This window comes from Mesoplodon bidens (assembly GCF_964165515.1).
Source record: "Mesoplodon bidens genome assembly, chromosome: 6".
Taxonomy (NCBI): domain Eukaryota; kingdom Metazoa; phylum Chordata; class Mammalia; order Artiodactyla; family Ziphiidae; genus Mesoplodon; species Mesoplodon bidens.
This window is the reverse complement of record NC_138162.1, coordinates 2611634-2638740: the sequence shown is the minus strand read 5'-3', so window position 1 is coordinate 2638740 and position 27107 is coordinate 2611634. Positions and strand designations below refer to the sequence as shown.

At 57.2% G+C, this 27107-nt stretch overlaps 1 protein-coding gene across 5 annotated transcripts in view; it reads left to right on the top strand.

Annotated features, from left to right (window-relative positions):
- The window catches only part of VAV2 (vav guanine nucleotide exchange factor 2), a 177992-nt gene that overhangs the window by 39761 nt on the left and 111124 nt on the right, over positions 1-27107 (top strand). The window lies entirely within an intron of this gene.

Sequence of the window (27107 nt, the reverse complement as noted above, 5' to 3'; positions counted from 1 at the left end):
ACTGTGGTGCTCCGAGAAGGGAGCCGTCAAGATTATACTGAAACAAGCAGGGCCGTCTGGCTCTGAGCAGGTGTCGGGCAAGGGGGTGGTGATTATCTGAACTCCCTGGTCCCTGGAGGTGATCCCCTAGGTCCGTGGCAAATAACCTGGGAAGTCTCCCCGTGTTCTCAGAAAGTGTCCCTGGCAGCTGTCTGGGAGTCCTGCTGGCACAGGTGAGGGGAACCTGAGGCCGGGCAGGTGCAAAGGCCAGGTGAGGGTATGGCTCATTGTGGCTTCCGGGTGAGCCTGTGTTCAGAGTGTCAAAGCAGCGTGTCACGTTCCATCTGGAAACCAACAGTTCCAAGGTCCCTCATTTTAAAAGATGGGGTCAGGACGTGATACCTTGTTGATGGATCGGGGGCCGAGGGCTTGAATCAGGCCTGGCTCTTTGCCACCTTGTGGCCCAGCCGTTCCTGAGTTCGTGCGTGCTCTTGGAGGGCCCTTCCCTCTGCTGCCGGCACAGGACTACCCGGGGCCATTTCCACCTGCTGATGGGAAATATCAGAGGATATTTATTGCCTGCTTTATCTGAGGACCATTATCATAAGGGACCTGGTGTTTGCAGAAGAGTTGTGTGAATACATGATTTATGAAACGCAAGGGGAGTTTTGTATTTGCACTTGCAAATGCTGAGAAGTCAGTTCCAAGAGGAGCCCTTACTTGGAAGTGCCGTAAAGCGTCAACTTAGCATCAATGACTAGGACTTTCCCATAAGCCACCTGGGCCTGACGGTCCTCTTCTTTAGTTCTGAAATTCTCTAGAAACGAGATTCGGGGACCTGTTCAGGAGCCTGTCTCTTAGTGTCAGCGCCCAGCTCTTAGAGGTTTGTCTTCCTCTCCTAAATGACTCACCCAAGTCCCTCTGGCTGTAGGGCACTTGCCCAGGACTCTGAGGCCGCCTTCTTCCCCTCTGCCCGGGGGCGTGTCTGCTGGGACAGGAGCCTCGGGAGCTTGCATGGAGCTGTGCTGGTGTCCTTTCCCATAAACGGGCTTCTCAAGTTTTCACAGTCTTGCTTCTAGATGGCTTAGAACCTCTCTCCTGTTCGTATTTCTCCTTGTGACCAGCAGTGCCCTGGGCAGGGGAGAAGCCAGTGGCTCTGGACTTCGGGGAACGGCCTTCGGAACACACACACACACACACACACACACACACACGGACACACGCACAAACACTCATACACACAACTGGTATTTAAAATAATTGCATAGAGAAAAAGACAGGATAAACCCTGGCCAAACCCATTTCTTGGCCGGCTATGACACGCAGAGTGCCCAGCCTGTAGTAGGTGCTCATTACCCTGCTTGAGCCGAGTGCAGTGATGTAAGACGTACATACATTTGGATTCAACTCTTGTCACGTGACCTGCCAACCATGGCCGAACCCTGTGAAAGGGGGCGCCCCTTATGGTCGTCAGGGGTTCCAGTGGGGTGGTTTGACCCCGGCGGGGCATGCCAGCTGCCTGCAGGGGGGCCGCTCAGGGCAGGCCAGGAGTGGGCAGTGGACCTGGACTGTGAGTCACGGTGTGGGGGCCGGGAAAGCAGTGCAGGAGCTGAGGGGCCTGGGCACAGCCTCACGTCCTGCAGGGAGACCCGAGGCTCTGGGAAGGGCAGGGTTGCCCTGGTTCCGATCCTGCTCTTCACGTCGAGTCCGACAGACCTGGGGCCACTTACTGGCCGATGACTTTGGCAGATGACACAGTGACTCTGACCCATCTGGGTTTGCCAAGGACCGCGTGGGCCGGGGAGCCCTCTGTGGTGCCCGGACCATAGTAGGTGCTCATTAAACGGTGGTGCCGCTCGCTGCTCCTGGTCCCTCCGCGCCCCCAGGTTTGGTGGAAATGTGCTACTAGACCAGCACAGGTTGGTGGCAGCCTCCCCCTCTTTGTTTTTCTCCATCGTTGTATTCGTGCAGACTTCCGGAGCCCAGCCTGGCCCTCCCACCGTCCTCCCTGTGTCCATCCAGCTGAGCATCCGTGCACTGCCCTCCCCCTTCCTAGTTTTCTGAGCGCGGTAAACCCGTGGTCAGCACCCTGAGCTGAGTTGGACGTGGGGCCAGCAGAGGCCGGGGCGCCGAGAGGAGCTTCTCCCCATGTGGGAGCCACTGACCAGAGCCTGCTTTGCTCGGCTCGTGCCCCCGACGTCCGGGGACAGGATCCCCGGGAAAGCACACACGTAAGCAAGACCCCGGCTCCTCCCCGCTGCACTGCTGCCTGCCCTGGTCCCGTTTGGGGACTGTCCCCACCCCAGGGCAGCTGTGGATGGGCAGGCAGAGCTGGGGCTCCAGACTGCGGGACAGGGAGCAGGTCTGGGGAGGTCGGGCTCCTCACTCGGGTGTGACTTCCCGGGATGGGCTTGGGAAGGCCGTCACCACGTGAGAGTTGGCTCTGGGCACAGAGACAGCAGACACTCGCCAAGGTTCCCACGGGCCAGACTCGCCTTTTGCCCTCCAGGAGCCCCATCCAGTGGGGACGCCCAGGCTAGTCCAGATGTGCCTGGCGGTGCTCAGTGATGTCAGAGCATGAAGATGTGATGCTTGTTCTGCTCCCCCCTGACTGCCACCACCGGCCCAGTGCAGGCAGAGGGATCGATCAGTAGGGGCGAGTCCAGTCTCTGCCGACCGGAATTGCCTGGAGCCCGTGTTGAGTGACACTGAGGCCGATTCTTGGGTGGTTGGGAAAGGACTTGGGGGTGGCTGTGGCCTCTCGTGGGGGTGGGTGGGGGCAGGGATTTGAGGGGCAAGGTTTCTTTCGCACTTTTTGCCTGGGCGTCCTCCACTTACATAGGATTCAGGAGCAGAAAGGATCCTTATGGGATAGCTGGCTAGTTAGTCTTAGGCTGGTTTAGAAATTTCCAGGTCTTTTTTCTTTTTTCTTTGCTATTATTGAAGGAGGCTTATAGCATTCAGATCCTGTCTGGGTTCTGGGTGGCGGTGTTCTTTTTCTAAACAGCTGCCTCTCAGCTTCCCAAGTCTCTCAAATTGGAGTCATTCCTTGGGAAGCGAAAAGGCATTCATTCCTTGGTCCTTCCACTCATCCGCCTGTTAAGCATTCAATTTACCAAGAATTTATTAAACACTTACTATGGCAGAGATCAAACGGAGAGACTTGCATGACCTTTGCCTTCTGAGGGTCACCCAGATGAGCCGTTGTGCGGGTCACGGTAGTAAAAAGGGGTGGGAAAGTGAAGGCTCTGAACTCTGCCCCTGGAGCTGGCCGTGCTGGCCCACCGTGTGGCCGTGACCCCGGAGCCCTTCCTCTGCCGTGTGGGTGCGGAGTGGGTCACGTGCAATGTGAGCTTGGCTGCAGCAAAAGCCCCCTGTCGTAGGGGAGTGATCACCCCTCTCCCCAGGAAACCACTGTGCGGAGTTGGGCTGATGCTGATGATGCGCAGGCGTTCTTCCTGTTTCCAGAACCAGCAGGGTCCTCCACCCTCCCCCTGGCCCCTGGGCTTCCCCTTTTCCCTTCGGGGCGGGTGTGGAGAGGAGCTGATGTTTTGGGGTGCATGAAATTCCAGAAGGTGTTTCCTGACCCTGGGAGGAGCGCCGGGAGGGGCAGCTCATGCTGACTGGGCTCCCTCTGCTTCCCGGCCCGTGGCAGGCAGGTGGAGCCCCGGAGATGCTGGAGGACTGCGGGACCCCGGGTGCAGCCAGCCTTCTCTCATCCATTCAGAGCACGGCGATGGAGGGGGTGGGTGGCGGGGAGAGGGGTTCCTGTGGGTTAGAAACAGTGTGGATCGCACTCTGCGGGTACTTGGACTCTGAGCAGGGATAGAACGAGGACATGACGGCCCAGGGCGCGGTGGTGTTAGGCGACCTCAGCCAGGAAGCAAACATACGGGTCTTATCACTTTTACTAGTAATTTGTCCCTCTTCTTGCTCACCCATGCAGCAAGCTCCAGCAGGAGCTGAGGCATCAAAGTTGGTTCCGGAAGTCTTTTTTTTTGGCCCCTGTCCCTGGTATTTTCCCGAATGGTCGCATTAAAGGTATTAGGTTTCTGCTCAAACCAGTCCCGTCAGGGAAGGTTTGAGCGAAGGGCCTGAGATGGGAGCTAAAGGCCAAGCCGCCTGGTGTGGAGAGCGTGACCAGGGCCCTGCTCCCTCCCTGATGGCGTGTGAATCCTTCTCGCGTTCCCTTGTTCTGGGCGTCCGTCAGATGCACAGGGCCCAGGAAGGGAAGGAGCATGGGAGGGCTGAGTGGGCGGCCGGGATGGGCTGGGTCTTCCCGGGATGCCTTAGCGTGGAATCTGGTTGGCAGTTCTGGACGGAGGATCCTGATAAGGCTGCAGGGTTTTTGTGGCTCTCTTCTGGTGTCTTGGTCCCAGAGATTGTGGGTAAAAATCACCGTGGAAGGACAGCCTCATCTCCTCGTTGTGAGAGCCCCCTAAGTAGGGCGGTGAAGTGGTGGCTTTGCCAACACGTCTGGTCCTGCCTGGCATTGCTGCTGGGGTCGGTCCGGGCAGTGACCCTGGGCTGGCGACTTTCCCGGAAATTCATTTCCTCGTCTGGAAGATGCGAACGGTCGTACCAGCTTTCCCCTGTTGCTCGGAGCCCCACGGTCGCTGTGTTACGCACAGCTCTTCGTGTGGGCTGGGACCCGGTGGTCAGTGAACAGATGGAGTTTTCATCATCATCTTCATTATAATCCTTTGTAGACCAGCCACCTACTGGGCGTGTTTGCTTGCACCGTGAAGCCAGGGGTGGAACTGAGAAAGCTTTGTAGGAGACGAGTCTGTCCTCTGGGTGGGCATCAGGCAGGGAGGGAGGAGGGAGCGGGGGCCCGGGGGGTGGACCCCAGCCTCCAGGAGGCCATGGCCGGCCTCTGGCTCTGGGTGGTCCTGGGCCGTCTTTCCTGGGACCCGCTCCCGGCTTCCTGCCAGTTCACTCATTCTCATCGCGGGCTTTCCTGCAGGCTGCCCCTTGGCCTGTAAGGCTCTCACCACACCACAGGGCCACCACCCCTCACCTCCCAGGGGCCTTGGCTCAAATCGTGCTGTTTAAAACGGCGGGGACGCCCCCTGGGCCCAGTGCTATCCACCGTCTAAGCAGTTTCCTTCCTTACCAGGGCTGCGGGTCACAGTGCCCTGACCGGACCACGGGCTGCCTGGCTGTAGGGACGTTCATGCTCTCTTCCAGTGCCTAGAAACCAACCTGGGATGGGGGCCGTGCACCAGTCTGTCTTTGCGTGAGTCTGTGGATCTTACTGGAGGAGCTGGGAAGCTGTTGGTGGCGACGGGGTGAGGGTGCGGCATGTCGCAGAAGGCCCTGGTGCCCTTGGTGGTTCAGGAGGCCCAGGCGGGCCCGGGGGGCCCCTCCAGGATCTTTCCCCGGGTGGGGCCCCATCGCCCACGTCGGGGGCCCGATTCCCTGCGTGTCCCCAGCATGGGCTGCCCTGGACCAGCAGCCCTACCTGGTCAGCTCGCTCACTTTAGCCCCCCGTTCTGAGTGGAATTAACAACCCGGGAGGAAGGTCTGCGAGGCTGTTTCTCTCATTTGAGTTAAAGAGCGGTGCCCACCCTCTAGTGACGGGTTGAATTCTCCTAGTTATTATCCATGAAAACAGTTTGCTGGGCTCAGAAACTTCTGAAGCGGTTAAACCTGGCCCTCAGCACGGCCAGGGGTGGACGACAGGCCTCTCCTTAAGTCAGTGCCCGAGGCGGGGCGCGCAGTGTTTCCCCCAAGTGCCAGCCCTTCCAGGAGCCCTCCCGCTGGCACCCCTCCTGCCCTGCCAGGAGCCCTCCTGCCAGCACCCCTCCTGTGCTTCCCGCCTCCTGCGGAGCCCAGTGCGCTGTGTGCCCGGATCTTTGCATCCGTGAGCTCCTGCCCTCTTCAGGGGCCTCAGGAAGTAAGGAAGGAAACCGAGGCCCAGAGAGAGGATGCGTCTCGCTTGTGTCCCACGGCGGTGGTGGAACTGGGGGGTCGATTCGGGTCCTGCGGACGGCGGAGGCCGAGTTCTGCGTTCTGCCGTGCCCCTTCCCTCTGCCAAGCGAGGCAGCTGTTTGCAGGGGCAAGGAGTGGTCAGCTCTGTGGAATTCTGCCATCTGCAGGGGGTTGGGAAGCTAATCTGGGGCCAGTGTGGAGGCCAGGAGGGCGATATGGGGGCCAGGAGGCAGCGTGGAGGCTGGCAGGGCTGTCTGGGGAGAGGCCACAGGAGGCCTGACTCAGGAGGCGAGGACTGACCATCAGCTTTTTAAAGGGCACAAGGCGGGGCATTCCCTCCCACAGTGGATTTTAAACCATCTGGGCCTGTCTCTGGAGGCCAGGAGGAGGCGGAAGGCAGGGCCCTGCTGAATCGGAGTGAGTCCACTTTTATCTGCTTTCTCTTTCGTATTTTGCCTGACATGTTGCTTATAGGAAGTGTTCTGAAGAGGTTAAAAGCATAGTTTGAAATGAGGGGTCCGTAACAGCTGAGGAAAGCCACCTCCCTGGGATCAGGGCTCTAGGAGGCGGTGGGGGGTGGCTGGGGCCTCACGGGCTGCCTGAGGGCCCTGGTGGTGGGCAGGCTGGTCACAGCTGTCCTGGATGTGGGAAGCAGGCGCTGTCCGCCAGCATCCCAGTCCCTCTGACTGCCCACGGGTCAGCCGCCACCTGCTCTGGCTGCGTCCAGAGCCTGGATCTGCTGCCCCAGCCCCAGGGCCCCTCGGCGGTTGTCTCTGTGGTAGAGGTGCCCTCCCTCCTTGCCCTTTGTCCCACTCTTCCTCTCTGCCTGGGACCCTCTTTTATCATCAGCCTGTCCTTGCCCTCCTCCGTCCCCCTGGCATGGCAGTGCCTGGTACATGCTGCCACCCCCTGCAGAGCCCTGGGCAGGCATCACTTATCTATCCCAGCACCTTCCCACCGAGCCCCTCTGCACGCACCCCAGGACCCCGACAGTCTACTGGATTTGGCACATGGGAGGAAACCAGTTTGCTTCGCCAGACCTCCCATCTGTCCCGCTACTGCCATGACCCCTTCTCTTGCCCCGGCCCCTCCGGCAAGCACTCACCACCCCAGCCCACTGCCCTCCGGACTTCTTGAGAGTGCTGATGCTTCTGGAAGCCAGGTAAAAGTGGACCCACTGAGGCACCTTCGGGGGCTTGGGACAGAGTGTGATGCTGGGGAGTGGGCTTCACCCACAGGTCGCCTCACCCCTGGGTGCTGTAGTTCTCCCATCTGTAAAATGGGTCTGCAGATGGGCCCCGTCTTAGCTGCTGGAGGAAGATTGGAGACGGTGCGCCTGCGTGTCTGCGTGCGTGAGTCCCGGGGGTGGTGCCTTCCTTGTACAAGCCTGCGCAGAGCCGGTGGTGGCGGCCTTGGCAACGGGGCAGGGGTGTGGCCTACAGCCCGTCCCTCTGCCTGGAGTGCCAGCCTCACCCGCCACCCTCGTCCCACTGCCCTGCGTTCGGGATCGAGATGTCAATTCCTCCTCGATGAATGCACGCAGCTCCCGGGCTCTGCTCAGGGAAGGAGCAGGCAGCCTTGGGGCATCCATCCGACAGCCCGATCTCCTCACCCAGGCCTCCCCGTGTTCGCTCATTTCCCTAACGTTAGTTCATGCGTTTGCTGAGCGCGGCTGCTCTGCGCTCACCTGCGGCCTGTCTGCTGCTGATGCCCAGGCTGCAGCGAGTTCATCAGCACCCCCGCCCCGATGTTGTCAGGAGGCGATCCAGGCTGACCTCCTCAGCGTCCACTCGGCGCTAATTACTGATGAAAATATTAAAATGCAGCTGCCGAGGAGCAGGCGCAGCCTCCAGGCCCCGCAGAGCCGCTGCCTGCAGACCTTTTGGCTGAGGCTTTCCGAGCTTCTGCTTGAAAACATTTCCTCCTTTTAACTGCGGGTTGTCATTTCAGGATGTTTTTAGCCCGTCCGCTTCCAGAGGAACTCACCACCGGGCACACACGTGTACACACGCGTGAGGCACATGCAGAGTCAAATAAGCCATTCAGATGCTGACCCCACGTTTTCTCAATGGTGCTGGGAATGGTTTTCTCTCCGCTTCCGTTTCCGGGCGGCAGCCACTGGCCGTCATCGCCTGCATAGTGGACAAGGGTTGGGGAAGTCTCATTTTTTGTTTTATAAATTTATTTATTTTATTTATTTATTTTTGGCTGCGTTGGGTCTTTGTTGCTGCGCGCGAGCTTTCTCTAGTTGCGGCGAGTGGGCTACTCTTCGTTGCGGTGCGTGGGCTTCTCACTGCGGTGGCTTCTCTTGTTGCGGAGCATGGGCTCTAGGCGCCCAGGCTTTAGTAGTTGTGGCACATGGGCTCAGTAGTTGTGGCTCACGGGCTCTAGAGCTCAGGCTCAGTAGTTGTGACCCACGGGCTTAGTTGCTCCGCGGCATGTGGGATCTAGTTCCCAGACCAGGGCTTGAACCCGTGTCCCCTGCATTGGCAGGGGGATTCTTAACCACTGCGCCACCAGGGGAGCCCCGGAAGTTTCCGTTTTGGTGGTTGAGTCCCTGCAGGTCTGATGAGCTGTGAGTGATCTGGGTCCACCGCCCTGTGGGAGATGGGCAGGTCTTGTGTGTGAGGCCCGGGAGCCTCTGGGCCTCTGTTTTGACCCCTCTGCCCCTGGAAGGGGTTCAGGGAGGAGCTGATGGCCAGGGTGGTGTCTCCGTGATCCTTGGTGGGCGAGTCCTACCCATCGACTCCTTTCTCACGTAGGATCATTCCTGGGGAGAGGGGACTCGGGTGCCTATGGTGGCAGCAGACACGTGCAATGGAGAAGTCGGGGTGGGGGGTTAGGAGCGTTGCGTCCAAGCCCTGTTTCGGCCGCTGCACCTCCCGGCACATGGGCAGGCCCCTGTGCTCCTCTCTGGCCTCAGTTTCCCCATCTGTGAACAGAGGGTTGGACTGGCTGGCTGACCTCTCGGCGGTGGTTGTTGGGGGTGCCTTTCTGGTCCCTGTGGGTGTCGGGTAAGGTGCACACCTCGTGGTTATCTCTCATCCGTGACTCGTACCTTGAGGGCCCCACCCAAGGGGGCTGGGAGCGCGAATTTTCTCAGCTAGTCCTGGCGTCACTCGTGCATGCTATTTGTTTTTTTTTTTTTGGTCTGTATCCACAGTTAATTAAATTTTAATTGGCTAATTGTTTCTCCCTAGCGCCCCAAGACATTGTTTCTATTGAAGCCTGACAACTTGATGTTTGCAGCAAAAAAGCTGAATGAGACCAAGAAGGAAAGAAGAAAAAAAATCAAAATGTAAATAATTAATTGTAACAAAGTGTTCTTTCTTGGCATCCTGGAAGGCCTTTCCCAAAGAATACTGCCTCTTCGAATGGCACATGGCAGGTGTGGGTCTGCAGCCGGTCAGGCCTTCGGGGTTTCTGGGCAGTGCCTCTGAATCACAGGGTGTGTGGCTGTGACCTTGTTGGGGGAGAGACCCCGCTGTGGTTCAGACCTTTGCCCATTTACCCCAGGTCGTCAGAAGCAAGGGTGCTGGTTCAGCGCGCAGATTCCCTGCCCTGCCCGCCTGACACGCGGGTTCGGGAGTTTCGGCTGAAGCCCTGGAGTATTCATCCTGCCTCGTCCTTTTTGACTGTTGTTCTTTAAGAAGAATTATTGTGATAAAATGGACCTAATGTAAAATTTACCTTTTTAACCAGTTTAAAGTATACATTTCAGTGGCATTCCATATATTTGCAGTGCCGTGTAGCCATCACCACTGTCTTGTTCCGGAACTTTTTGATTAAAGTTCCAAAGGAAACCCCAGTTCCTCCTCTCCCATCCCCCAGCCCCTGGCAACCACTAATCTGTATTCTATCTCTACAGATTTGCCTGTTCTGGACATTTCACATAAACACAGTCATACGGGATGTGGCCTTTAGTTTCTGTTCTGGCTTCTTTCACTCAGCATAATGTGTTCGATTCATCAACGCTGTGGCGTGTGTCAGAATTCCCTTCCTTTTTTTTTTTTTTTTTTTTTGGCGGTATGCGGGCCTCTCACTGTTGTGGCCTCTCCCGTTGCGGAGCACAGGCTCCGGACGCGCAGGCTCAGCGGCCATGGCTCACGAGCCCAGCCGCTCCGCGGCATGTGGGATCTTCCCGGACCGGGGCATGAACCCGCATCCCCTGCATCGGCAGGCGGACTCTCAACCACTGCGCCACCAGGGAAGCCCCACCAGTTTTATTCTTGAATTCCTAAACCTGCAGCCCTCTCACCTTCCAAGGCTCTGGGCCCCAGAAGGCTGGGCACCCGCACTATGGAGTGAAGCCCATGCTCCGTCCAAAGAGGAGATGCCCCACCCCCAGCCTGGTGGCTCTCGCTCTTGAGGGGAAGCGTGGGAGAAGATTGGTCTCCAACCTCACATGTATGGATCCAGGCTCTCGGGCAGGCCTTGTGGAATGTGGGGTTTGTTTACAAATGAGCTCTGTGGGTGAGGTGAGGCTGGGGGCTATTGTCAGTCATGCTGCTATGAACACAGGTGTGCAAATATCTTTTGAGTTCCTGCTTTCATTTCATTTGATTATATACCCAGCAGTGGAATTACCAGGTCATATGGTGGTTTTGTGTTACATTTTCTGAGTCACCAGTATAATGCTTTCCGCAGCTTCTGCACCATTTTACATCCCACCGACAGTGCACAAGGTTCCAATTTCTCCACCTTCTCACCAACACTTGTTATCTTCTGTGTGTGTGTGTGTTTGATAATAGCCACCCTAATGGGTGTGACGTGGTCTCTCGTTGTGGCTTTGATTTGCATTCCCTGGTGATTAGTGATGTCAGGCATCCTTTCATGTGCTTATTGGCCATCTGTGTATCTCCTCTGGAGAAATGTTCATTCAAGTCTTTGCTCATCTTTTAATCATAGTTTTGGCTTGTTTTTTCCCTTTTCATTTGACCGTATATTTGAGTGAGGACAGGTGTTCAGCTTTTAGGGCAGGGCCTCTGTGGGAGGGGCAGCCAGATGCCCTTTGCTGACGGGCAGTTGGTGAAATGTTCACACAATGCCCAGGGTCTGCCCGGTCCAGCCCAACTCTCTCCTGTTCCCAGAACCCCACCTTCCAAAGCTTCCCACTCCAGAGCTCTCCCTACCAGGCCACCAGGTCACTAGGCACGTCTGCTTCCCCATCACTGAGTATCAGGCCCCTTCCCTGGGTGGGAAACCCAGGCAGGTAGACACTTCTGGGGTCACAGCTGTGACAGAGCCAAGGATGGATGTTCTTTTCCCCCCAGCTCAGCCAGGTAGGGCAGGCTGGGGCTGTCCCACCGCCTCCCAGGAACGGGGTAGAGAGAAGCCTCCAGGGCCTGCCAAGCAAACTGAAACCAGACAGCGCCCGGGCCCCTCAGCAGCTCTCGATGGTTCCGTCCTGTCTTGCGGGTATCAGTCAGCACACCTGCATGCCGTTACCTGGCCCACTAAACCTGCCAGCGCGGGGACGCGCCCAGGCTAACTGCTACCTGCAAACGTCATTAGAACAACCCTCACGTCCAGTCCTCGTGGGTTAATTTCCATGAAGAATGAACGTCTGGGCAGATGGGCTCCGCGGAGATTTGTATTAATCAGCGGTTGATTTCTCGTACTCGCTCAGGCCCCGGGCTTCCTCGTGGGCTGGGGAGCCGTGTGGGAACGTGGGGAGGCAGCTTTGAAGTCAGAGCCGGTCCCCAGGGCGGCCTCCGGGGATGCTGGGGGGCTCCTCTCAGATGCAGCAGGGGTCGCCGGGTGTCTGAAAGTGAAGATGCTCCTTCAAGGAGGGCTAGGAGTCGGCGACAACGAGGAGGATCGGGCGTGACATTCACGGAGAAAGTGAACATGGGCTGACACTGGGCTGATTCCAGACGAGAGAGCCTAATGGGGGCAGCAGTGGCCAGTCCCCGGCACACTGGTCCAGGGAGGACGGGACCATTCCTAGCTGTCCTGGGAAGACCAGGCCCTTGGCCTGGGCTGTGGCTGTACCGGGCTCGGTGCAGCTGTGTCACCACGGTGGCCGTCATGAGGTCCCCCCGGGAATGAGGCGGCTGTGACCTCGGCCCCGGTGACACCTCCTTGATGGCCCCCGGCCTCGGCCGGTGTGTGGCCTCATTCTCTGCAGACGTCCTGAACCCGCTCGAATCTCTTCGCTGCAGGTGGGCACAGGCTAGGTGAGTGTTCTTGGGTCCCTTCTATTTATTTTTTATTTTATTTTTTAAATTCTGAATTCTACTTTTTTTTTTTTTTTGGCCGTGCCGCGCGGCTTGTGGGATCTTAGTTCCTTGACCAGGAATTGAACCCGGGGCCACAGCAGTGAAAGCGCCGGCCGAGTCCTAACCACTGGATCGCCAGGGAATTCTACTTTTTAGTTTGAAAAAATCTGGCATATCAAAGACAAATAACTGGCACGCATCTGAAATATACATAACTAGTTGGAGTTGTATTCAGCATTGTGTGCTGGGGAAAACAAAATCATTAAACTGAATTTAGGCCAAAATCTTAAATGTCAACAATCATCCTTTCGCAATAGTAACTACAGATTTACTTTAAAAAATAATTTAAAAATACGATAAATAAATTTGGTGTGGCCGAAATGACTTCACTCTGTTGAAGCTCTTAGAGTGAAGAGCTTTTAGACCGGGAGGAACAGGTCAGTGTCACGGGGCAGGAAGGGATGGGCTGAGAGGAGGGTCCCTGGCCGCAGCCCCGGGTCAGTCTGTGGGGCTGCAGGGATTGGGGTCAGGGAAGTGGGTCCTGGTGTACTTGGTCTCAAGACTCAGGGTCCGGATTCCTTAGAGCGAGACACAGCTTTCCTTCTGGACATTCAGTGTTCTTTCATTCATTCAGCAAACACTGTGGCGTGCCCACTGGCCAGGTGCAGGGGTCAGGGTGGTGAGTGGCCAGCTCCCACTGTCCCCGCTCTCCAGCTGGCGAGGCGGGGGCGGATCTCCCCCATGCCTGAGCCTGGAGGCCGAGGGCTGGAGTCTTCGGGAGAACCCTGGGTCTGCATACCCAGCTTGGGTCCTCCAGGGACACTTTGAGTGTCCCCATGTTTCCTCTTAGGACTTTGAGTTTTCAAAGAGTATACATATGAAACCAATGACAAGTCATTAGTTTTCCCTTTTTTTTTTTTGCGGTACGTGGGCCTCTCACTGTCGTGGCCTCTCCCATTGCGGAGCACAGCCTCCGGACGCGCAGGCTCAGCAGCCATGGCTCACGGGCCTAGCTGCTCCGCGGCATGTGGGATCTTCCCGGACTGGGGCACGAACCCGTGTCCCCTGCATTGGCAGGCAGACTCTCAACCACTGTGCCACCAGGGAAGCCCAGTTTTCCCATTTTTAATTAGACACTAATTATGCGTTACACCTGATCCACCGCGATAGCCGTGCCCCACACGGAGGGCGCAATGGCCAGAAAGGGTGCGGGTGGGAAGTTATGAGTTGGGACATTCAGTCTGGGTGTGTTCAGGGTACTTGGAGAGCTCTGGGACTGTGACCTTCACCCCGGGACTGCTGTGACCTTCAAGGACCCCAGTTGGGTGCCTTTCACTATGGAGGACACAGTGGGTCATCAGCAGGCAGCCGTGGTGGCTGGAGGGTGTCCATTTGCTGTGGGGAGAGCAGAGGAAGCTTGGAGGGGGACAGGCAGCACCCCCGTCCCGGGCCAACCCAAGGCTCCCCTGTGTCGTCAGCCGGGATGGTGGAGGGCGAGTATCTAGGGAGGAATGGCTCCCTGCCAGTGTCAGCCTGGTCTCCACGGGGCTGTGGGCCCCCATGCCCACGCGAGTGGGCAGGCGGAGGGGCCACTGCACACCTCTCTGCCCAACCACCCGGACTCTCCTCTTTGACCCAGTGACATGGTTACGAGACAGTCCAGCATCTCTTCCTCTGTGAAGCCGCCCTGGGTTGCTCCAGCACAGATACTAGAATGGCTGGCCTTGGCAGTCTTCCAGCCGGAGCCCTTGTTGTGCCAGTGGGGACACGGAGGCCCTCTGTGGGTCTGAGGAGAGCCCAGGCTCTCTCTTCTGGCCCCTGGAGCCCAGGTCCCGGGTGATGGGAGGGCCGGGCATGGCCTCTAGGGGCTGACCAGGATGAGGCTCTCAGCTTATCATCTATAGCAGATCCCTTTACCTGTTCGAGCTGCTGCTTTCCCAGCTGGGAGGCCTGGCTCCTGGCAGGTAGTAGGGTCCGGCCCGTGGCAGATCCACACCCGGGCCTCCTTAGCCTCCCCATAGCACCTGGCACAGAGATGGCAGCGCCCAGGCCGGGCAGGGTTGAGCACACAGAAAGCTGCCCCGGGGTCTGGGGCCAGCAGAAGCTGACTCTGGGCTCTGCTGAAGGATGGCAGGGCAGGATGGGTCGGGCTTTCCACCTCTCGGCCCAGGGATGTCGAGGGCACACTCTTTGTTTTGCTTCCCTGAAACAGACCCCATCCATCTGGCTCCGGCTTCTGTGCCGTTTCCGGCTGGCATTCCTTTTTGATACTGAAATATTTTAGCGGGTGGCAAAAATGGCCCAGTGCCCTTTCTCCCTCCCAAGACGAGAGGAATGTTCAAGAAAATTCCGTTGCCCTGGCGCCCTCCCTGGCTGAGCAGGCAGCCTATGACCCGTGGATTAGAATGGCAGGGAGATCAGCCAGCTGTCCCGGCCACTGGGGTCCGTGAGGCCCTGGGCTGGGAGTCTGGGCACCTGGGTTCCAGGAACCCCTCAACTGGGGTTGCGCCGCTTCAGGACGGGTCTCGGGATGCAGCTCCATGGCCGAGCAAAGAACGCGGAGGCCTGGAGTCTTCGAGCCTGATTTCAGAGCCCAGCTGGGCCCTCTTTGGTGGCGAGGCCTGGGATGTTGCCTCTGTTTCCCATGGGTACCTGCTCCATAAGTGGGCTGTGGGCACCTGGGAAGGATGGTGCCCCATGCATAGAAGGTTCTGGAGCAGCATGTGGTGGTAGTTTTACCCTTCAGTGGGTAGCGGGGTGTGTGTCAGAAATGCAGAGACACGGCAGCAAGGGGGGCCCGAGAGGAGGTGCGGAGAGTCAAGCGGTAAACCCCGAGGGCCGAGCCAGGCCTGGATGAGAGGAGAGGTGGGGATACAACGTGGTGGGGATGCTGTGAAAGGACCGTGGTGGTCTTTTGGGGGCTGTGGGTCCCCGGGGCTGAGAAGGTGGGAAGGGAGTCAGGCCCGCCCGATTTCAGTTCTGCTTCTGTGTTCATTAAATGTGTGACCTTGGTCATCTGCACAGCCTCGCTGGCCTCATCTACAAAATGGGAAGCAAAATGATATCACTTTACATCCGCCCTGTGGAGTTGGGAGGAGGGCGTGTGGAGCACCAGCATTGTCCTGGCACCAGTGAGGGCTCAGACATCCCACCCCCAGGGGCTCTCGTCTCTGGCCTGGATTCCTAGATGCTTCTAGTGGTGTGGTAACGGGGGGTAAGCGCTGGGCATGGGTTAGAGTGACAGAAGCACTGGACAACTCAGAAAGAAGACCCTTAACAGTGGCAGGCTTTCTGCCCTGTTGTCTTTCTGCCACGGCTAAGACCTTGATCCTCAGTGTTGAAAACTAGCTTCTAGCAGTGCTGGAAGCATCCATTCCTCTTCAGCGTTTCTAATGGTTTCCCTATTAATGTAAATGGAGAAATCACCGCAAGATGTCTTTCAACTGGAAAAGGAGAGATGTCCTACCACTGTGGGCATATCATTAGGAAAAGCAAATTAACTCATGTTTAATGGTGTTAGAATCTCAATCACTTTGGAAAATGGGGTTGGTGAGGCGGGGAAGTGAGAAATCGCTGATGCCCTTTGGAGGAGGTCGGGGAAGAGGAGAGTCTCAGGAGTGTCTGAGAGTGGCGGGTGGTGGGTCTGGGTGGGGGTCTCAGCTGGGTGAGGGCTGCAGGGTGGGCGGGATCCAGCGTTTTCCACAATGTCCTGTAAATTCTCTCCTTCATGGTCCCAGTCTCTGCAAGCAGGGTGTGGGGCCGCTGTAGCCTGAAGGTTTGTGTCCACCCTTCCTCCAAATTCATATGTTGAAACCTAATCCCCAGGGTGTTGGTGTTAGGAGGTGTGGCCTTTGGGTGTGTGAGGTCATGAGGGCGGAGCCTTATGAAAGGGATTCGTGCCCTTATCAGAGAGGCCCCAGGGAGCTCCCTTGTACCTTCTGCCACGTGAGGGCACAGGGTGAGGAGACAGCCTGTGAACCAGGAGGCGGGTCCTCGCCAGACACTGAACCTGCCTGCACCTTGATCTTGGACTTCCGGCCTCCAGAACTATGAGAAATAGATGTTTGGGGTTCAAGCCACCCTGTCTGTGGCATTCGGTGATAGCCTGGATGGACTGAGACAGGGTCCACCCAGCCTTTCCTGTCTCCAGGGCTCTCTCTCTGGGGTCTTTTGGGCTCTGATCTGGGGGGTGGGGAGACAGAACCAGCTCAGCCCTTTAAGGATGCTCACCTGGCAGGTCGTCCCCCCAGCTTCAGTTTCCTCACCCATAAAAGGGAGGGTGACACCTGCCTCTGGGGGGACTTAGGGAGCAAGTGAAACCCCATGGGGCCGGTCCCCGTCAAGTCTGAGTTGACTTGATTGGAATAGTGGCCCCTCTGTGCGGTGTTTACCTTTTCAGTGGGACCAGTATTTTGTTTTTGAGTCGCTAATGGCACTTAGGGGATTATGTCTTTGCAACTCACTGAAAATGACAACTCTATCTTTTGTGAACATAAAAAAACCCTTCTAGCAAAAATATGAGTTTTCTGCTTCTTTTGTGGTAGGTTCCCAGATCTCTGATAAGTCATAAAGAATATTCAACTTGACGTTCCACCATTAGAGAATCATTCCTTTGACTTAAGTTCCTATTGACATAGGTAACCCGGTAGGCTTTGTCTCTCACTTCTCAGTGCCGAGGAGTTTGCAGATCCTCTCTTGAGGGTGGGTTCTGATCAGGAACGGAGAGAGAACTTGGGCCCAGCACAGGGGAGGACAGCGCCGGGGCCCCGGGGGAAGAGAGGTGCAGAGTCCAGATAATGGAATGAGCTCTCGGGCCGGCCCGTCACTGGCCCTTGGGTGGGGAGGGATGGTCCGGAGCCTGCTTGGCTTTGATGGACAGAGACTTTTCGCAGTAGGTAAGGAGGGAAGCCCAGGACAGACAAAGCTGCGGCCAGTCCAGGAAACCCAGTGGGAGTGGAGAGATGGAGCTTGCTCTGTCAGGCAAACTGGGCCGGCTTTCCTTCTGCTCCGATTCTGGAATCCACAGAGCTGCTTCTCCCCACCCCCTGCTCTCCCTCCCCGCCCCCCCCCACTCACCCACCCGTGTTCTTCGAGCACCAGACTCCCCACTAAAAGTCACATGGATTCCCAGAACGACCCCTTCGGGCCCAGATGCCAGCTCCAGAGTGGCGGGCGCATATGCCCGTGTGTCTCGGTTTGCACTGCCTTTGTCTGCGCCCACCCCCTTCCCTCTCTACAAAGAGGGCTTTATCCCGAGGAGGGAAACTTCCCCCATGAATCACTGTCAGTTAGCTTTCAGCGCAGTTCACCCATTCATCGTGCTCCTTTAGTCCGCCTTATCTGCGGGAGACCAAGCCTCCTCCAGGGAGCAGGTGATAACCCATGAGCAGCACAGCCGCGTCTGGGAAAAGACCTCCTTCCTCCTGCTGCTCCCTGTGGCCGTGGCCTGTGCCCATTTCCTGTCAGGCCCTGGGAAGGCAAGATGTGGGTGCACTTGTGTGGGTGCTGTGACTGTGTGTGTGTGATGTGTGTACGTGTGCGCGCGTGTGTGGTGTGTACATGTGCCTGTGTGGTGTGTGTCTATGTGCATGTGTTTTGTGTGCCATGTTGTGCACATGAGTTCTGCACCCTCAGGGCTTCCACTGGGCTCTTCCCCGGAGACAAGGGACTCACTGAAGGCTCGTGTTCTTGGGGTGCTTCGCAAAACAACCAGGGCCCCTCATCTGGCATTTTCTTCCAAAGAAGCTTCCTTGTTGTCACAGCTCTGCTCTTGGTTCCTGGGGGTGTGTCTGCAGGGAAGGAAGTGCGGGGACAGGGTGCGGCGGCCGGCCGGCGAGGAGCCCCCTGTGTCCACCTGGGGAGAATCTCCCCATGTCACCAGGACCCGTGAGGACCGGATCCGGGGGCCCTTGTCAGCACGTGTGTGCCAGGAAGGGAAGGGGACTGAACACACATAGCATAAAATTAACCATTTCAACAACTTGAAAGTGTGCAATGCTGCGGCATTAAATAAATTCATAGTGCAGAGCAATCACCACCACTGTCTAGTTCCAGAACATTCCATCACCCTGGAAGGAAACCCCGCACCTGTCAGCAGCCACTCCCCACTCCTCCCTCCCCCAGCCCCTGGCAGCCACCAGTCTGCTTTTGGGCTCTGTGGATTTGCTTCTTCCGGACCTTTCATGTAAGTGGACTCCTACTACGTGTCGTTTCTGTGTCTGGCTTCTTTCACTCAGCATGGCGTTTCCAAGGTTCATCCACATTGTACGTCAGGACTTTATCCTCTTTTTTTTTTGCGGTACGCAGGCCTCTCACTGTTGTGGCCTCTCCCATTGCGGAGCACAGGCTCTGGGCGCGCAGGATCAGCGGCCATGGCTCACGGGCCCAGCCGCTCCGCGGCATGTGGGATCTTCCCGGGCCGGGGCACGAACCCGCGTCCCCTGCATCAGCAGGCGGACTCTCAACCACTGCGCCACCAGGGAAGCCCAGGACTTTATCCTTTTTATGGCTGAGGATCGCATTGTGGCATCTGCATGTTCATCTGTTGATGGCCACGGGCTTGTTGGTTACCGTGAACGGAGCTATGTGAACACTTGTGTACAGGTGTTAGTTTGACCGCCTGCTTTGGTGCTCTGGGTACACGCCTAGGAGCGGAATTGCCAGGTTACGTGGTGATCCTGGGTCTAACTTACCGGGGCCACTGACTTTCTGACTTGACGGGACAGCCCAGGGCACCTCTCGGGGTTTAGGGCCTGAGGTATTTAGGCTGAGTTGTCATTTTTCGTTGGGTGGTGTTTGTGTTTCAGGATTAATGTTGACCTATAACAGGGCTGACATTCCTGCCAGTGGAGCCGGGATGCTTATGGCGTTACGGGGCTCTGGACAGAAACCTCCCGTGGGGCAGGGCTCTCCCAAGGAGGCTGACTGGGGAAACCTGCTGGCATTGCTGCATGCTCTTCTCTGTGGGGCGCACACCTCCTGCTCCCCCATAACCTCTCCATGGTCATCTCCAAAGGGCAGTCTGCTGCTGCATCTCTGCGACTGTCCAGCTGGCCTCCCCGTGGCTCCCTGACAGGGTCTCCACGTCCCAGGTCCAGAACCTGAGCATCTCCTTGTGGTCGGGTGTCGTCCAGCTCCTCTGCTCTGGCCCCACTGGAGTGTTTGGGAACAGGAGGGATACCAGAGGGTTGCAGGGGCGGGGGCTCCTGGTGGGGGAGATGGTTCTGGGTGGGGGAGGGGAGGAAGGAGCTCAGTAGCTTTCTTACTAGCCACTGGGTTCTGTGCATCCTTGTTTGCAGCCAGCGAGCAGGCAGGGAGGTGGAGGGCTGCTGGGGGTCCTGGGACCAGCTAAGGAGCCGGAGGCCACACTGTCCGGACTCGCCGTGGAGCTGGGGGTTGTCCAGACCAGAACTCTCTGCTGTCCCTCTCTCTCCCTCTCCTGCCCCACATCCATCATTGCCCCCATGATCTATCCCAGCAGCTCTCAGTGGGGCCATTTCTGCCCCCAGGAAACACGTGTTTTTTTTTTTTTTAAATGAATTTATTTATTTATGGCTGTGTTGGGTCTTCATTGCTGCGCGTGGGCTTCTAGTTGCAGCGAGCAGGGGCTACTATTCGTTGTGGTGCACAGGCTTCTCATTGCTGTAGCTTCTCTTGTTTTGGAGCATGGGCTCTAGGTGCGCGGGCTTCAGTAGTTGTGGCACACGGGCTCTAGAGCGCAGGCTCAGTAGTTGTGGTGCACGGGCTTAGTTGCTCCGTGGCATGTGGGATCTTCCCGGGCCAGGGCTCGAACCCGTGTCCCCTGCATTGGCAGACGGATTCTTAACCACTGGGACACCAGGGAAGCCCCTCGAGATGTTTTTTTTTTTTTTTTAATATGTGTGTTTTTTAAAAAATTTATTTAATTAATTTATTTATGGCTGTGTTGGGTCTTTGTTTCTGTGCGAGGGCTTTCTCTAGTTGTGGCAAGCGGGGGCCACTCTTCATTGCGGTGCGCGGGCCTCTCACTATTTTGGCTCCTCTTGTTGCGGAGCACAGGCTCCAGACGCGCAGGCTCAGTAATTGTGGCTCACGGGCCCAGTTGCTCCGCGGCATGTGGGATCTTCCCAGACCAGGGCTCGAACCCATGTCCCCTGCATTGGCAGGCAGACTCTCAACCACTGCGCCACCAGGGAAGCCCCGCTTGAGATGTTTTTGATGGTCACAGCTAGGGGACAGGGGATGCTACTGGCGTCTGGTGGGTAGTGGGGTACAGCCCCCCCACATAGAGCATCCAGCTCCAAAGGTCCATCGGCTGAAGCAAGGAACCCTGAATTCCCTAGAATCGACCTCTGTGTGCCACTTCCCCTGCTGTCAGCTGAGTCGCCGGATCACTTTTCCCGTCTGCTCTCTCTGCTGTAGCCCCGGCTCCCGCGCCCGCCCCCTGCAGGCTGTTCTCAACACAGCAGCCAAAGTAACCTTTCAGATGCAGGTCTGCTTGTGCACTTCCTCTGCTCAAACCCTCCCTTGGGTCCGCGCTCCCTCAGGGGAACAGCCAGCGTCCTCCCAAGGATTGGCCAGGCCCACGGCACCCGGCCCTGCCGTGGTTCCCCCTGCCCGGCTCTGCTGGCCTCTTTGCAGCTGCTCTATCAAGCCAGGCTTCTCTCCGCTCCGACCCGGCGCTGGCTGGTCCCCCTGCCTGGACCACCTTCCCCAGAGGGCTGCCTGGCCCCTCCCTCACGGCCTTCAGGTCCTCTGGCAGCTCTGACCCCTCCCTCCCCCCACGCCCCGCCCATCCCCTGCCCTGTGTCCTCCAGCACGCTGATAAGCGTCTTATTAATACGCTCCTGTCACTCGCCCTAGAGAAGGCTGGTCCCGTGAGAAGAGGGGTCTGTCTTGTTCACCTCCGGATCTCAGAAACCAGAGCAGGGCCTGGCACACAGTTCCAGCCCCATAAACGTTTGCAGACTGGACGAATGATTCAGCCCTGCCTGGCAGGAGTTTCTGGAGATGGCCGCAGGCATCCTTTATTTCTTCCCCACATACACGCAGACGTCTGTCTGGGGGCCTGCGTCTTTCTGGAGTACAGCCGGTTTTTACCGTTCAGCCCCTGTGCTCCTTGAACAGACCCACGGTTCTGAGAGCTGCAGGCAGAACAGTTTTCCCCACGGTGATGCGTTCGCTGAGGGAGGTGGGGCTGGGCCCCTGGGGCGGCTCCTGTGCGCTCTCTGGAAGCAGGAAGCGCAAGCAAACCCTTTTACTGACTTCTGCTTCTTGCCCTGGAGTCAGACTCTGGGGAGTGGCCAGCTGGAGCCCTTAATGCCGTGTTGAGTGCTGTGTGGACGCCCCACTCGGGAGCCACCCAGGACCTCCCAGAATTGCCTGGATCGTGCTCTCCGTTTGCTAGAGAGCGTAAAGCAGCTTCGCAGGGGCAGGACCTGGTCAGGGTGCCCAGCATCCGAGGAGCAGAGTGTTCAGAGCCTGCGTTCTCAGAGGACCCCTGCCTGGACTATGTCCCTGCCGCAGTCAGCGACTCTGCAGGTCTTGGTGGGGGCTCTCCGAGCAGCCCTTCCGGGTGGACACGGTCCTCTGCACGGATCCAGAACATTGACCCAACCCGGCTGAGCGGCCTGGGGCACCTGGGCAGCATCTCCTCTTGGGGTTTTGTTATGGGGCCAAAGTACATCACGAATGTGCCAGTACTTTTCAATAGAAAAGTGTGATGGGGACAGAATGTCACCGAGAGGGGACAGCATGCCCTCCAGTGTGCACAGCTGTTCCCACAGGTGTGTGCATTGATCAGCAGAAAGGTGTGAATTAGGGACTAACAGAAAACCCTTGGGCTTCCCTGGTGGCGCAGTGGTTGAGAGTCCGCCTGCCGATGCAGGGGACACGGGTTCGTGCCCCGGTCCGGGAAGATCCCACATGCCGCGGAGCGGCTGGGCCCGTGAGCCATGGCCGCTGAGCCTGCGCGTCCGGAGCCTGTGCTCCGCAACGGGAGAGGCCACAACAGTGAGAGGCCCGCGTACCGCAAAAAAAAAAAAAGAAAACCCTTTCTTTTACTTAATTCTCAGAACACTTGTGATAGCAAGCGTGTGGGTTTTCCCCACCAAGCCATTCTGACCCTGCAGTTAACACAGACCCCACAGGTGGAGGGCTCAGCCCCATGCCCGTCACAGGGCCAGGTCACCTGTGCTTCTGACCGACCGGCTATAAATTGGGGCTTCCCACCAACCCCTCCTCGGGTTCAGTAATCTGCTAGAACAGCCCACAGGACTCAGGAAAGCACTTTGCCTCCTATTACCCGTTGTTACAAAGGGTGCAGGTCAGGGACAGTCAGATGAGAGGTAACTAGGGCCAGGAATGGGGAAGGGGGCGATACCCTCCATGCCCTCCTCGGGAGCATCTCCCTCCCAGCACCTCTATGTGCTCACCAACCCGGAAGCCCTCCGGACTCCACAGTTTAGGGACTTTTATGGAGGCTTCATCACGCTGGCATGATTGAGAATTAACTCAGTCTCCAGCCACTCTCCCTTCCCTGGAGGATGGGATACGAGGCTGAAAGTCCCAAGTTTCTAATCCTGGCTTGGTCTTTCTGGTGACCAGCCCCCGTCCTGAACTACCCATGAGCCCACCTAGAGTCACCTCATTAGAATAAAAGACGCCTCCTACAACCCCGGAAATCCCAAGGGTCTTACTAGCTCTGTGTCAGGAACCGGGAGCAGAGATCAAATATTTATATTTTTCTGATGGCACAGGGACGAAGGTCATGGCGGGGACCGCACACCCTCCAGTGTACACAGTTTTTCCCACAGGTGTGTACTCTGTCACCCGGCTTTACTGCGAAGATCTATCAGTTACAGTGTCTTCTGGGAGAAAATAAGTCCCTGCAAACTTGTCTGGAGCCGCCTGAATGCATTTCCTCTGGGCAGTGATGCAAACCATGGCTCTCAAGCTTCAGTTGGCATTAGAGCATTAAAGCAGAGGGAGTGTGTTTACAGATGCAGAGTCCTACTTGCAGGGGACTGTGATTCAGCAGGTCTGGACGGTGGCCCAAGGTTCTGAACGTTTCACCAGGGCCCAGGTGGTGCCACAGGCCGGGCCTGAGAATCACGCCCTGGGCAACCCAGACACGAGACTTGGGCTGCAGGTTTTTATCTCTACCAGGAAGCTGGCTGGGGGCGAAGAGTCAGCTAAGTGCCTGCTGGCCCTGTGCTGGGGCTAGGGACCCTCAGGAGTGACACTGTCCATACAGTGGGGTGGGGTCACCAAGGAGGGCAGGAGGGGACCTGTGGGGTGATGGCTGTGTTTCCTGGGTACGTACACATGTCAAAACTGATCGGGTTACACACTTTAAATATATGCAGTTTATTGTATGTGGATCATACTTGAATAGGGCTGTTAACAGGTAACTACATTTAGTTCCTCAGTTGCACCAGGCACATTTCAAGTACTTAGTGGCCACGTGTGTCTGGGGACATGGAGCATTTCTGTCCCCGCGGGAAGCTGTGTGGGATAGCGCTGCTCTGGGACCTGCCCTGGAGTGAGGCGTGCTCTTTTTGTTTTGTTTTTCTTTATTTAAAAACACAGTTCTGGGCTTCCTGGTGGCGCAGTGGTTGAGGGTCTGCCTGCCGATGGAGGGGACGCGGGTTCGTGCTCTGGTCCAGGAAGATCCCACATGCCGTGGAGCGGCTGGGCCCGTGAGCCATGGCCGCTGAGCCTGCGCGTCCGGAGCCTGTGCTCAGCAACGGGAGAGGCCACAACAGTGCGAGGCCCGCGTACCGCAAAAAACAAACAAAGAAACAAAACCCCCCCACAGTTCTAGGTACACTGTGAATGTGTGACTATATTCTATTCATTAAATGTCGAGATAGTAGAGATCAGACCTGTGCTCCTGAGATGTGGCCATGCCCAGCCCGACACTCCACGGCCTGTTTAGTTTGCCAGGGATTTTGACAGCCAGGGGACCATGACCTCCCAGGTGCAGCTGCATTTCTGGCTCTGACCCACGTGGAAATAAACACCCGGCTGCCTCAGGATGGCCCTGCCCTTTACAGGCATTCGTTAGACTTCTCCACATCGTCTTCCCCAAGCATTCATGGATGCTCCTGTCAGACAGCTCTGGGCTCCACTTCCTTCCCCCATTTTCTTGCAACTTTGGGCAAGTGACTCACTGGTCCTTCATCTGTAAAGTGGGGTCAGTTCTGGGTGCATCAGGGAGCTCTCAGCGCGGTGTTGCTCTGGTGCTGTGTCTTCACGTGCAAGACCCGAGCCCGCACCAGTTAGAATAGACTTGGCTGCTTATAGCAGAAAACCCAACACAGTAGTAGCCTAAACTCACCAGCGTTTTTACTCTCTTGTGAAGGAAATTTGGAAGTAGGCAACGCAGGGCAGGTGTGACGCTGCCACGGAATCATCAGGGACCCAGGCACCTCCTGTCTTTCTATCTGTCCCCTCATCACTGGCTTCCCGTCTCAAGGTCCTGGTCCAAAATGGCTTCAAGCGCTCCAGCCATTACTTCTCTCTTCTAGGCAGTAGGGAGGCTGGTGAAGGGGAAGCAGACTCGTTTAAGCAGACTTTGTGGAAGCTCCACCCACCGTTCTGGTTCCTCGTTACTGGCCAGATGGCAGTCACGTGGCCTCATACGGTTACAGGGCAGCCTTGGAAATGTGGTCTTTGGTATTGGGCTGTCCCTGATAAAGAGGTCGTGCACCTGGTGAGGCTGAAGGGCAGGATGGAGGATGGGAGGCCACCAGCTGTCCTGCAGCCGAGTTTAGGAGAGCGAGTCTGTAAGCTCATCCCTGTGGGCGTGCACAAAGAATTTGAAGTTAACGCACATTTCGGGATTTAAGGGGACACATTAATAAATAGAAATACAGTCTTCAGGTGAGGTTTCAGAGTTGAGGAGAGGAGGGTCGGGTCTGGGTGTCTCCTCTGGCCCCGTGCACCTGGGTCCTTCATCTTCTACAAGAGGCTTTCTCTTCCTCTTGGCCCAGTCCGGGCGTCTGGTTCGCACAGCTCTGGCCAGACATTGGCAGGGACGGAGGAGACAGCCCGGCCACTGGCTGTGTTTGCGGACATCCTCCCACCATCCCTTGCTACCGTTTGGTGAGTGCCTATTTGTGCCAAGCACTGTTCTGAGCGCTTCCTGTGTTAGCAAGGAACCCACAGCGAGCAGCTGATCTAGACCTTTTGCAGATATGCGTGGCCGTGGACTGGCCGGCGGAATGCGAGCTGGGTGGCTCTGCCACCCTCGACCATGTCAAGGGCGAGAAGTGAACTGGACTGTGCCTGGGCACCGGAGTCTTGTTGGCTACGGCAGTTGGTCTGCCCTGACCCATTTTGCAGGTGAGGAAACCGAGGCTCACAGAAGTTGCCGGTTGTATATGATTGTGCAGCTCAACAGTGGAGGAAATGGGTTTTGACCCCCCTGGTGGGCCCTGGGGCTCAAACTCAGCCCCAGGAGTGACTTTCAGGCCAGGGACTTTGAAGAGGCGGCACGTGTCCACCCCGTCCTGGGGAAGGCAAAGGAGCCCAGCGTCCGAGTGTCCAGACCATGTCCACCGGGAGAGGGTTCGTTGGAATGATTCCATAACAATTTTCTTAGTGTGCTTTCTCTGCAAGGATGGGGCTGGGCTGACTCGTGGTTCATCACGGGTTGCTCTAGGGGCCTGGGTTTGGGCCATACATTGCAGTTTTGTAACTTAAAGATCACGTGGTTCTCCTTTACTCCTTGTGTGTCCCTGTCCCTACTGGAAGGTGTGCAGGTTTGTCTTGGGACCCTAGGAGCTGAGTTCTGTGTCTGGCTCTGCTGGACCGAGATGCGCTTGCCTCCATCACGTTACTGGTGACTGGGCCCCGCACGGAGTTCTCAGAGCTGCCCCGGCTGCAAAACCCACCCGGGCGAGGGGTGTGCTCCTGCCCCGCGGTTTGTAGATGTGTCTGCCTTGGAGACCCAGAACAGAAAAGGCCTCTCCGGTTGGTCCCCTTCAGGGCGTCAGAATTGACTTGAAGCTGCCGCCCCATCCCTGAGTCTTCCTGGGCCATTAGGCTCAAAGGTTCCAGACTTTTCCACAGAGGCTGTGGTCTAGGTGCCCAGCTCTCACGACCTCAAGGTATTTGCCGTTTCTGTCGTGGTTCTCTGTGGGGGACAGAGTCGGGGGGCTGGCTTTCCCTCTGAGGAGGTGATGATTGCCTGTCTCTGGGGGGCAGGGGCCAGCAACCCCTTCTTCCATCCGGCCCGGTTTCTGCTTTGGGGAAGCGCCAGCAAATGCTTCTTTGTGACACCAAGCAAATGGTGCCCACGTACCAAGTCAGACATGGCTTCTGGAAAAAAGTGGGACCCAGTAACTCACTAAGTAGCCTCCTTCACCACACACAGGGTTCGGGCGGCTGCCAAGAAATACATATATTATAAAATGAGAAAACCGTGACCAGGACTATGATAAACAGGGAGGGACAGTGAAGATCACACAGGAACAGATACCACAGTCCCTGAAGGCCCTCTTGGGAACCCTAATTGTCCACAGTTGGGTTCTGAGCTTCCGGAGGCTGATGTGAAACGAGAAAGATGCGTTCTTGGTCCGATTCCTTCCGAGGGGGGGGGCGGGCATGTCCCCACTGCCCGGGGAGCAGGGCTTTCCCACGCCCCGGGTTCCACCCCAGGCCCTCCTGGCACCTTTCCTGCCCTCGGGGCTCCTTGTCACACAACTCTGGGGCGCGCCGTTCCCTCAAGGGGCTGTCCGTGTTCTCTGGAGTGGAACCTGCAGCCATACCCTCAGCCTCTGCCACCGGTCTTCCAGGTGGATCCGTACAGCTCCCCCACTCCCAGCGGCCACAGGACCCGGGGACAAGGAGGGGAGGGGCCAGGGATGAGCCTCCACCGTTTCCCCTCCTCGGGTCTCAGTTTGGGTTCACAGTGGGTGTGTCCTGCCCTCCGGGAGCTCTGAATAGGAGCTGCAGGGCTGCCGTGGCCACAGAGCAACAGTGTGCTGT